Genomic DNA, 9,741 nt, shown 5'->3' on the forward strand with positions numbered 1-9,741 from the left:
AACCTCTTCCGGGTCTCTCCCACATGGGTGCAGGGTCCCAATGCTTTGGGCCATCCTCAACTGCTTTCCCAGGCCACCAGCAGGGAGCTGGATGGGAAGTGGAGCTGCTGGGATTAGAACCGGCGCCCATATGGGATCCTGGGGCTTTTAAGGTGAGGACTTTAGCTGCTAGGCCACGCTGCTGGGCCCAGTATACGGTATTTGTAACTTTAGATAAGTTGCATATAAAACTTACAATTCAAATATTAACCAATCTGAAAACTTCTCATAATATAAAAATGATACTTTGAGATGTAAATTTTGTACTATACAAACTATATATATAGACATTTAAAGTAATCATTAAAAACTCAATATTAGAATTTATAAAGATCAGCTATCAAAATATATTGGCAGTCAATTTTTTTATAAAGGTACCATTCACTAACATACAAAATAGTCTCTAACATAAAATCACCATACTATTTTAGGATCTAAGAAACCTTCCAGTAAATTGACTATAGTATTCTATTGGAAAAACTCTGGCATGCATCTTCAGGGTTTTTTAAAATTTATTTTCAAGGCCTGTAAACATTCCATTCTATTAAACACAATAGAGTGAGTAATGGATATTCAACTGCATACAGAATACAGAATTGAAAATATATATATATATATATATATATTTGTAGGAAATCACCAAAGCCAGAATGAGCAAGAAACAACTGAAAAATATCAAACCACTAAACAGTTTTTCTTTCCATTTTCATAAAAAAAAAAAGTTATAAAATCACCACCCTCCCTCCGAGCATTTCGCTCCCTTTGCAAAAGGCTCTCCAAATGGTGAGCCCAACTTGGCCCATCCCAGGTCAACATCACACAGGGTAGAAGCTCATTGAAAAAACCCGACGGTGGACAAGCACACATCATCACAAAACACAATTTATCCTTTAGTAACATACTAAGGTTCTTTTCTACAAGTGTAATTTAGAATTTTTTTAAAAAGATTTGTTTATTTTTATTACAAAGTCAGATATACAGAGAGGACGAGAGACAGAGAGGAAGATTTTCCAACTGATGATTCACTCCCCAAGTGAGCAGCAACAGCCGGTGCTGCGCTGATCCGAAGCCGGGAACCTGGAACCTCTTCCGGGTCTCCCACGCAGGTGCAGGGTCCCAAAGCATTGGGCCATCCTCAACTGCTTTCCCAGGCCACAAGCAGGGAGCTGGATGGGAAGTGAAGCTGCCAGGATTAGAACTGGCGCCCATATGGGATCCTGGGGCGTTCAAGGCAAGGACTTTAGCTGCTAGGCCACGGCGTCAGGCCCGTAATTTAGAATTTATTAGCAGAAATAAAACACTCAACACACACGCCTAACAACTAAAAAAGGTCGATTTCAGGAAACAGGAAATTATGCAAGCCTACAGGATAAACTGTTTTATTTTGAAAAACTCAATTTACCGGCCTTCATCTTGTCCTGCGCTTTTAGGAAGTGTCTGCTTCTTGCTGATTGAGTGTGTGTGATGCTCCATGGCTTCCAGTGGTGCCTGTGGCCTGCTTGAAGTCGTTTTCCATTGAATCTTCTTTCAACCAATTTCCTGCGGAAGATATTTGCATTGCAAAAAACCTAAATAAAAAGCTTCACTTTTGACCTTTTAATTTATGCATCTCCATGAAAAAGAAATCCAACTAACTTTTCGTGCACAAAAATATTTGCCTTCTCAAGAATCAAACTCTTCTATTAGAGTTTGATTTTGATTTTCCAGGAGTGCAGCTCCGTTTTCCAGGCATTTCACATATTCTTTGTTCTTTCTGCGCCATTCTCCAGCAGCTTCCCTGTTTCCCATCAGCCGTGTTTCTCTTTCCAACTGGGGGCCATCTGTTTTAGTTGCCTGTGACGTCAGGGTGAGCGGTGACGTCATCCCCACGGTTGGTGGCAGTGAAGTCGCTGAGGGTGTGGTCCGCATCTGGTAGGTCTGCACATCTCCCCATGCAGTCTGCCCACCACCTGCTTGCTGCACACAAGAATCTGCTGTCCATCAGAGGGCTGCGCATCCTGGAGAATCGTCCCTTGCTGGGCACTGCCTGAGCTTGCCACAGTCAACGTCTGCAGGCCCTGTGTGCCATCCGTGCCCGGACTGGCCGACTGTAAGGCTCCCTGTGGGGCAATGGCCATGGACTGTCCTCTGCTCGTCTGATCAGGTCAGACAGAGACGTGACAGCAGACACGCCGGGGTTTTCTCCGTCTCCTTTTCTGCCCCGTGTATCTTCCCAAGGCAGGTCTATTAGTATGTTTCTGTAAGACGGCCTCCGAGCCAGGATCCCGTGGGCTTTCTGGGAGGAGCCTATGCTGTCCCACGGGTCCTGCGACTACTCAGTGTCAGATAAAGATGCTACCATGCTGCAGGATCGGAAGACTCTATAGCATCAAAATATCCACATGATCCAAAGTATTCTACAGAGTCAATGCAATCCCTGTCAAAACTCCGACAACATTCTCAGAAATATTAGCGATACTAGGAAACTAATTTGTCGAGAAATGTGAGCTCCCTGAAGTGCTGAACCAGCCTGAGGTGCTGCCTCTGAAGTTTTGCTCTTGTGGGAATCTTCCTTAATCAACCTTGGCTGCAGCCTGGTTGCCCTCCCCAGGGGCGGAACTTGCAACTGGCCGCCCCCGCCTCCCTCCCAGATGGCCATGAGTTTGTGGCCCGCTTCCTCCCCCACCCGCTGCAGGCAGGGGACTTCCTCCCCCACCCGCTGCACCCCAGGGTCAGGCGGGGCGGAGAGAAGCGGTGTCCCCAGTGTCCCCAGTGTCCCTGAGCACGACTGGCCCGAGCCGCTGTGTGCTCAGCACCCCGGGGCCGCCGGGGCTCAGGCGGCATGATCTCCAGCAGGCCGGGGGCGCCTAGAAACTATAGTTAAAACAGCAATGTCAGTGGAGGCCAAAAGTGCCCAGGAGCAACAGCCCTGGCTCCATCTCTGCACAGAGGTTCTGTGCTGGCGAGCCCCCTTCTGCTGCGACATTCCTTCCTGACTCCAGTTCACATCAAAAGCCATGGAAATTCCACTACAGCTAGAAGAGATTTGTCCGTCCGCACGTTGTGGTCACAAACTTCTTGTTGCAAAGTGACAGTCTGACTTGGAATGCCCTAGGGACTCTGCTGTGACCACATGTTCCCATGAAGCTGCCGCGTTTAGAACCAGCACCGGGCCTGGCATCGTGGCCTAGCGGCTAAAGTCCTCAGCTTCAACGCCCCGGGGATCCCATATGGACAGCAGTTCTAATCCCAGTAGTTCCACTTCCCATCCAGTTTCCTGCTTGTGGCCTGGGAAAGCAGTCCAGGACAGCCAAAAGCTTTGGGACCCTGCACCCTCATGGGAGACCTGGAAAACGCTCCTGGTTCACCGGCCGTTGTGCTCACTTGGGGAGTGAATCATCGGACGGAAGATCTTCTTCTCTGTCTCTCCTCCTCTCTGTATATCTGACTTTGTAATAAAAAAAAAAATAAATCTTAAAAAAAAAGAAAAAATGGAAGCAGCGCCCATATGGGATCCCGGCACGTGCAAGGTGAGGAGGACTTTAGCCGCTAGGCCACGGCGCCGGGCCCTCTTCTACTTTTTCTAAAGCCACTCATGCCTCTTGGCAGCCCTACCTGATGGCCTCAGCTGCACCTAACCACCTCCAAGTGAAATCAGCATGTGAGTTTGGGGACAAAGTTTCCAACGTGACCTCTGGGTGGGGGTGCGCACAGCCAAACCCCACAGTACTTGCTGTGTGGATAAGTTTCTCACACAACAGAGCTTTGCTGATGGAGCTGCATCTACCCCTTGTTTCCTGCCTGACACAGTGGGAGCTCAGGGAGCGAAGGAATAGATATACATTGTTGTAATCTGATTCTTTTCTATTTCGGTTACATTGTTCAAAAAAAGATTTATTTTATTTTTATTGGAAAGTTAGATATACAGAGAGGAGGGGAGACAGAGAGGGAGATCTTCCATCCTGTTGATTCACTCCCCAAGTGAGCGCAATGGCCAGTGCTGTGCTGATCCGAGGCCAGGAGCCAGGAACTTCTTCAGGTCTCTCACACGGGTGCAGGGTCCCAAGGGCTTGGACAGTCCTCGGCTGCTTTCCCAGGCCAAAGCAGTTAGCTGGATGGGATGTGGAGCTGCCGGCATTAGAACCGGCGCCCATATGGGATCCCAGTGTGTTCCAGGGGAGGACCTTAGGCACTAGGATATCGCCCTGGGCCCAAACCCATTGTTTTTTTTATGACAATACTCTTTAAATTTCCAAGGCCACAATTCAATTAGTATTTGAGTCAACGCAAGGTCATTTATCCTTAGGTGCTTTTAAAATGTATTCATTTATTTGGAAAGAAGCAGAGACAGGAAAGGACAGAAACAGAGAATGCTCCTTTTTGGTGGTTCCCGCACCCAAAAGATTGAAATTCTCAGGGCTGGACAGGGCAAGGCCAGGAGCCAGACCCTGATGGAATATTCTTCCAACTGTATTCACAATAGCTAGTATGGATATTTTTATCTAATTGCTAATAGTCAGTACCTGTGGTTATACATTTGATGCTTTTATTTGAATGAAACAATTTATTACGTGACATCTTGGATGCAAGGACCCAGCCTGTGTGTGTCTAGGTGTGACTGACGTCCCTGAATGGGGTGTGGAGGGTGGAGTGCCCTGCCTTGAAGGCTCACCCAGTCGGGCTTCCTAAGGGGCAACAGAGAGTACTGGATAATGCAACACTGGGCTGAGCCCTGAGTGACCCCTGTCACAAGCTTTGATCGGGTACAAGCACTGGTTTCTGCACCGGGAGCAAGCAAGCGGGGAGCCAGAGCAGCAAGGATTCAGCTGTTTGTCTTCCCCTGTGAAAACATCACACCAAGGGCCCGGTGCAGTAGCCCAGGGGCTAAAAGTCCTTGCCTTGCAAGCACCAGGATCCCATATGGGCGTGGTTTTGTGCCTCTGCAGCCCCACTTGCCATCCAGCTCCCTGCTTGTGGCCTGGGAAAGCAGTCAAGGCCAGTCCAGAGCCTTGGGACCCTGCACCTGTGTGGGAGACATGAGAGGTGCTCCTGCCTCCTGGCTTCAGATGGGATCAGCTCTGGTGGCTGCGGCTGCTTTGGGAGGGAATGACCAGACAGAAGATCTTCCTGTCTCTCCTCCTCTCTGTAAATCTGCCTTTCAAGAAGAATAAGTAAATCTTATGAAAGAGAAAAATTCAATATTGTGGGCACAAAAGATCACCACAGACCCTTGGCACTTGCTGTCTGTTTAGTCCACATTTTCTTTCTGTGTTCAGTAGAACGGCCTTGTCTCTGCTGCCTGGGAGGAAGCACATCTGCCCAGGTCTGCTGTGCAGGCTGCCCTCCAGGTGACCAACGTGTGAGCCTGTTGTTCTGGGAGGTCTTCAGGTGAGCCTGCTCTCCTTCAGTGCGTTGATGGTCCCTTCGTGGGGTGACGGACGCTGGGAGTGTTTGCTTGTGTCACCTTAAAGAAAGATTGGAATGTGCTGGGTGGGATCCAAACTTCACCTCAGGGCTGAAGAGGGAACTGACCCTAGATGACAGGTGGACCAGAGTCCTTGAACTTCAGTCTAAATAATGGGATTATCAAAATAACTCCCTGCAGGCCCTGCCCAGGTGATCTGACTATGTTAATAGGCATCAGGGAACACATCCCAATCCAATGAGTTCACTGTTGACAGGCCCTGGGGTTTCTCAAATGAACTCCCAGGGCAGTGTCTGTTTCTACACAAACTACCTCAAGGTGGAAAATACCAGGGATGGGGGTGAAGCTATTCACACCACAGGGATGAAAGGCATAAACAGATGCAGGGAGTGGGACACCCCCGGGTCTGCTTTGGATGGTGCCTCAGAGTGACAGGCAGATGGTCCAATCAGAAGAGCGACTGCGTGTGGGCGGAGTCTAGGTGGCAGTTAGGCTGTCAGTTGACAGGAAGCCCCGCCCCTTCCGCTAAGCCCCGCCCACCTCGGGTATTTAAGGCTGTTGCCAAGGCAATGAGCTTGGATTCTCTCTGAGGAAAGTGAATGCCAGAGCAGGTTTCTGCGCTGCACAGCTTCCCAGAGCATCCTGCGAGCATCCTGCGAGCTTCCAGCGAGCATCTTGCGAGCATCCTGCGACTTTGAATCGTGACACGGAGTGACAGAACACTTGTGTGAGTGGGTCTGTCATCTGTGTTCTGGTTATTCCCGCGTTTTTCACACAGGCTTTCCTGTAGCCTAAGGCAGACACACAGACACACATACACACACCCAACACACACACACAACTCACACGCGCACACACACACAAACAATACACACACAAGTACGCACACACACACAGCCTCACTCTTAACGCACCACAGCCCCAACCTGGTATCCTCAGGCTCAAAATCCTTTTCAGGGCCTCTAACTTGTAGATTTGAACACAGGCCAGGGAATAGCAGCTTACTTCCTGTAATAATGTCTTTCTCAGTGAAGACTAGGGACCAATCCAGTCCTTCTGCAGGCTCCTCCAGACCTGACTCCCCAGACATCAGACCAGCATCGCTCAGTGGATCTCACGGCTATCCCAGCGACCCCTACACTGTGCAAACATCCCCCACAGGGAGCCCCACATGTGGCGACATTTCCCCAACGGCTTCACGCCACCTGTCATTGTCACCAACACGACCATGCCCATCCATGCATCACTCTCCCCCTTCTGGCACCTTCTCCCCTAGGACACCCGATTCTGCAGTGTCATCCCCAGGGCCATACTCTGAGTCCTCAGGGGTGTCCACGATCTACCACATGTTCACCCTTCCCCCCTCATGCAGCTCAACCCCTACCCGAGGGAATTGCCCCGGCTCCCAAGAACACCTCTTCAATGACTTGAATGGGCTGAGCAGCATTACACATGACCCACCTGGGGATGCCCAGATGTACCAAGAGCTCCGCATCCAGTCTCCCGTACCCTCAGCACAAACACAGAGGCTCTCTCCCATGGCACCTAGCTACTCCCCAACTATGCCCACACTTCAGCCTGAGTCAGACAACCTATGCCATGGGATTCCTGCCAACTCTGGGAACTTAAGGTCTCCCAGCCCCGTGTGCATCAGTGTGTCTTCCACATCATCCTGCTCCTTGAGTAGCAGTTGTTTCATTGTGGAGGAGTCAGTCCCCGTGAATGAGGGAGCTCCTAGTGTGGCAGGAAATTCACCCTGTTACTCCCCCATGAACCCTCTCCCACCACTGTCTCCTCTGTCTCCCAGCTACTCCCCTACCGTCCCGAGATTTCTCGGTGAGGACACCAACCAGAGGGAGTTCGGCCTGGAGGAGAGGCCAGGTTCTTTGGGAGCAGTAGACTGGGCCCTCATGTCTACCATGGAGGGGACTGGGATTCCATCTAAATGTTCTTCTGAGGGCACACCAGAGTCTGATTCCACAGTCTTCACCCTGCCTGAGAACTCTCATAATCCTACCTTGGATCCCAGTGACCCCTTCACTGTGCAAGCATCCTCCACAGGGAGCCCCACATATGGTGCCATTTCCCCATTGGCTTCACGCCACCTGTCATTGTCACCAACACAACCATGCCCGTCCATACATCACTCTCCCCCTGCTGGCACCTCCTACCCTTCCACACCCAATTCTGCAGTGCCGTCCAATGCCCATCCTGTGGCACCTAGCTACTCCCCAACTATGCCCACACTTCAGCCTGAGTCAGACAACCTATGCCATGGGATTCCTGCCAACTCTGGGAACTTAAGGTCTCCCAGCCCCGTGTGCATCAGTCTGTCTTCCACATCATCCTGCTCCTTGAGTAGCAGTTGTTTCATTGTGGAGGAGTCAGTCCCCGTGAATGAGGGAGCTCCTAGTGTGGCAGGAAATTCACCCTGTTACTCCCCCATGAACCCTCTCCCACCACTGTCTCCTCTGTCTCCCAGCTACTCCCCTACCGTCCCGAGATTTCTCGGTGAGGACACCAACCAGAGGGAGTTCGGCCTGGAGGAGAGGCCATGCTCATTGGGAGCAGTAGACTGGGCCCTCATGTCTACCATGGAGGAGATTGGGGTTCCATCTGAATGTTCTTCTGAGGGCACACCAGAGCCTGACTCCACAGTCTTCACCCCACCTGAGTCCACTCACAATCCTCCCTTGGGTCCCAGTGACCCCTTCACTGTGCAAGCATCCTCCACAGGGAGCCCCACATATGGTGCCATTTCTCCATTGGCTTCACGCCACCTGTCATTGTCACCAACACAACCATGCCCATCCATACATCACTCTCCCCCTGCTGGCACCTCCTACCCTTCCACACCCAATTCTGCAGTGCCATCCAATGCACATCCTGTGGCACCTAGCTACTCCCCAACTATGCCCACACTTCAGCCTGAGTCAGACAACCTATGCCATGGGATTCCTGCCAACTCTGGGAACTTAAGGTCTCCCAGCCCCGTGTGCATCAGTCTGTCTTCCACATCATCCTGCTCCTTGAGTAGCAGTTGTATCATTGTGGAGGAGTCAGCCCCCGTGAGTGAGGAAGCTCCTAGTGCGGCAGGAAATTCACCCTGTTACTCCCCCATGAACCCTCTCCCACCACTGTCTCCTCTGTCTCCCAGCTACTCCCCTACCGTCCCGAGATTTCTCGGTGAGGACACCAACCAGAGGGAGTTTGGCCTGGAGGAGAGGCCAGGCTCATTGGGAGCAGTAGACTGGGCCCTCATGTCTGCCATGGAGGAGATTGGGGTTCCATCTGAATGTTCTTCTGAGGGCACACCAGAGCCTGATTCCACAGTCTTCACCCCGCCTGAGTCCACTCACAATCCTCCCTTGGGTCCCAGTGACCCCTTCACTGTGCAAGTATCCTCCACAGGGAGCCCCACATATGGTGCCATTTCTCCATTGGCTTCACGCCACCTGTCATTGTCACCAACACAACCATGCCCATCCATACATCACTCTCCCCCTGCTGGCACCTCCTACCCTTCCACACCCAATTCTGCAGTGCCGTCCAATGCCCATCCTGTGGCACCTAGCTACTCCCCAACTATGCCCACACTTCAGCCTGAGTCAGACAACCTATGCCATGGGATTCCTGCCAACTCTGGGAACTTAAGGTCTCCCAGCCCCGTGTGCATCAGTGTGTCTTCCACATCATCCTGCTCCTTGAGTAGCAGTTGTTTCATTGTGGAGGAGTCAGCCCCCGTGAATGAGGAAGCTCCTAGTGTGGCAGGAAATTCACCCTGTTACTCCCCCATGAACCCTCTCCCACCACTGTCTCCTCTGTCTCCCAGCTACTCCCCTACCGTCCCGAGATTTCTCGGTGAGGACACCAACCAGAGGGAGTTCGGCCTGGAGGAGAGGCCAGGCTCATTGGGAGCAGTAGACTGGGCCCTCATGTCTACCATGGAGGAGATTGGGGTTCCATCTGAATGTTCTTCTGAGGGCACACCAGAGCCCCACTCCCCAGTATTTACCTCGGTATCTTCTCACTATGCCCCCTCGTGTTTCAGTGCCCTCTCTGCATTGGAACCCCGATGTTCCTCTCCTATTGCCCCTGGCACATCACTGCCATCCCTCCTTCTCTCTCCCATCTCACACTCCTCCCCACGTGACTTTACGGTTGAGGAGAAGTTTGCTCTCCTGTCTCAGGGACCTGCCGTTCTCTCAGGCCTTTCAGATGCTTCTTCCACCATCACCAGTGTCCCAGCACTCTCACACCTTAATCCCTTTCCTGTTTCAACTAGCTACTCCCCAACA

General features: G+C 51.3%; 1 pseudogene; it reads right to left on the minus strand.

The window, feature by feature from the left end:
• Positions 1 to 1,701: 1,701 nt before the first annotated feature.
• LOC131483035 (cyclic AMP-dependent transcription factor ATF-1-like) lies at positions 1,702 to 8,680 on the minus strand (annotated as a pseudogene).
• Between the last annotated feature and the right edge of the window lie 1,061 nt (positions 8,681 to 9,741).

The sequence above is a fragment of the Ochotona princeps genome, chromosome 22, assembly GCF_030435755.1.
Source record: "Ochotona princeps isolate mOchPri1 chromosome 22, mOchPri1.hap1, whole genome shotgun sequence".
In the NCBI taxonomy this organism is placed as follows: domain Eukaryota; kingdom Metazoa; phylum Chordata; class Mammalia; order Lagomorpha; family Ochotonidae; genus Ochotona; species Ochotona princeps.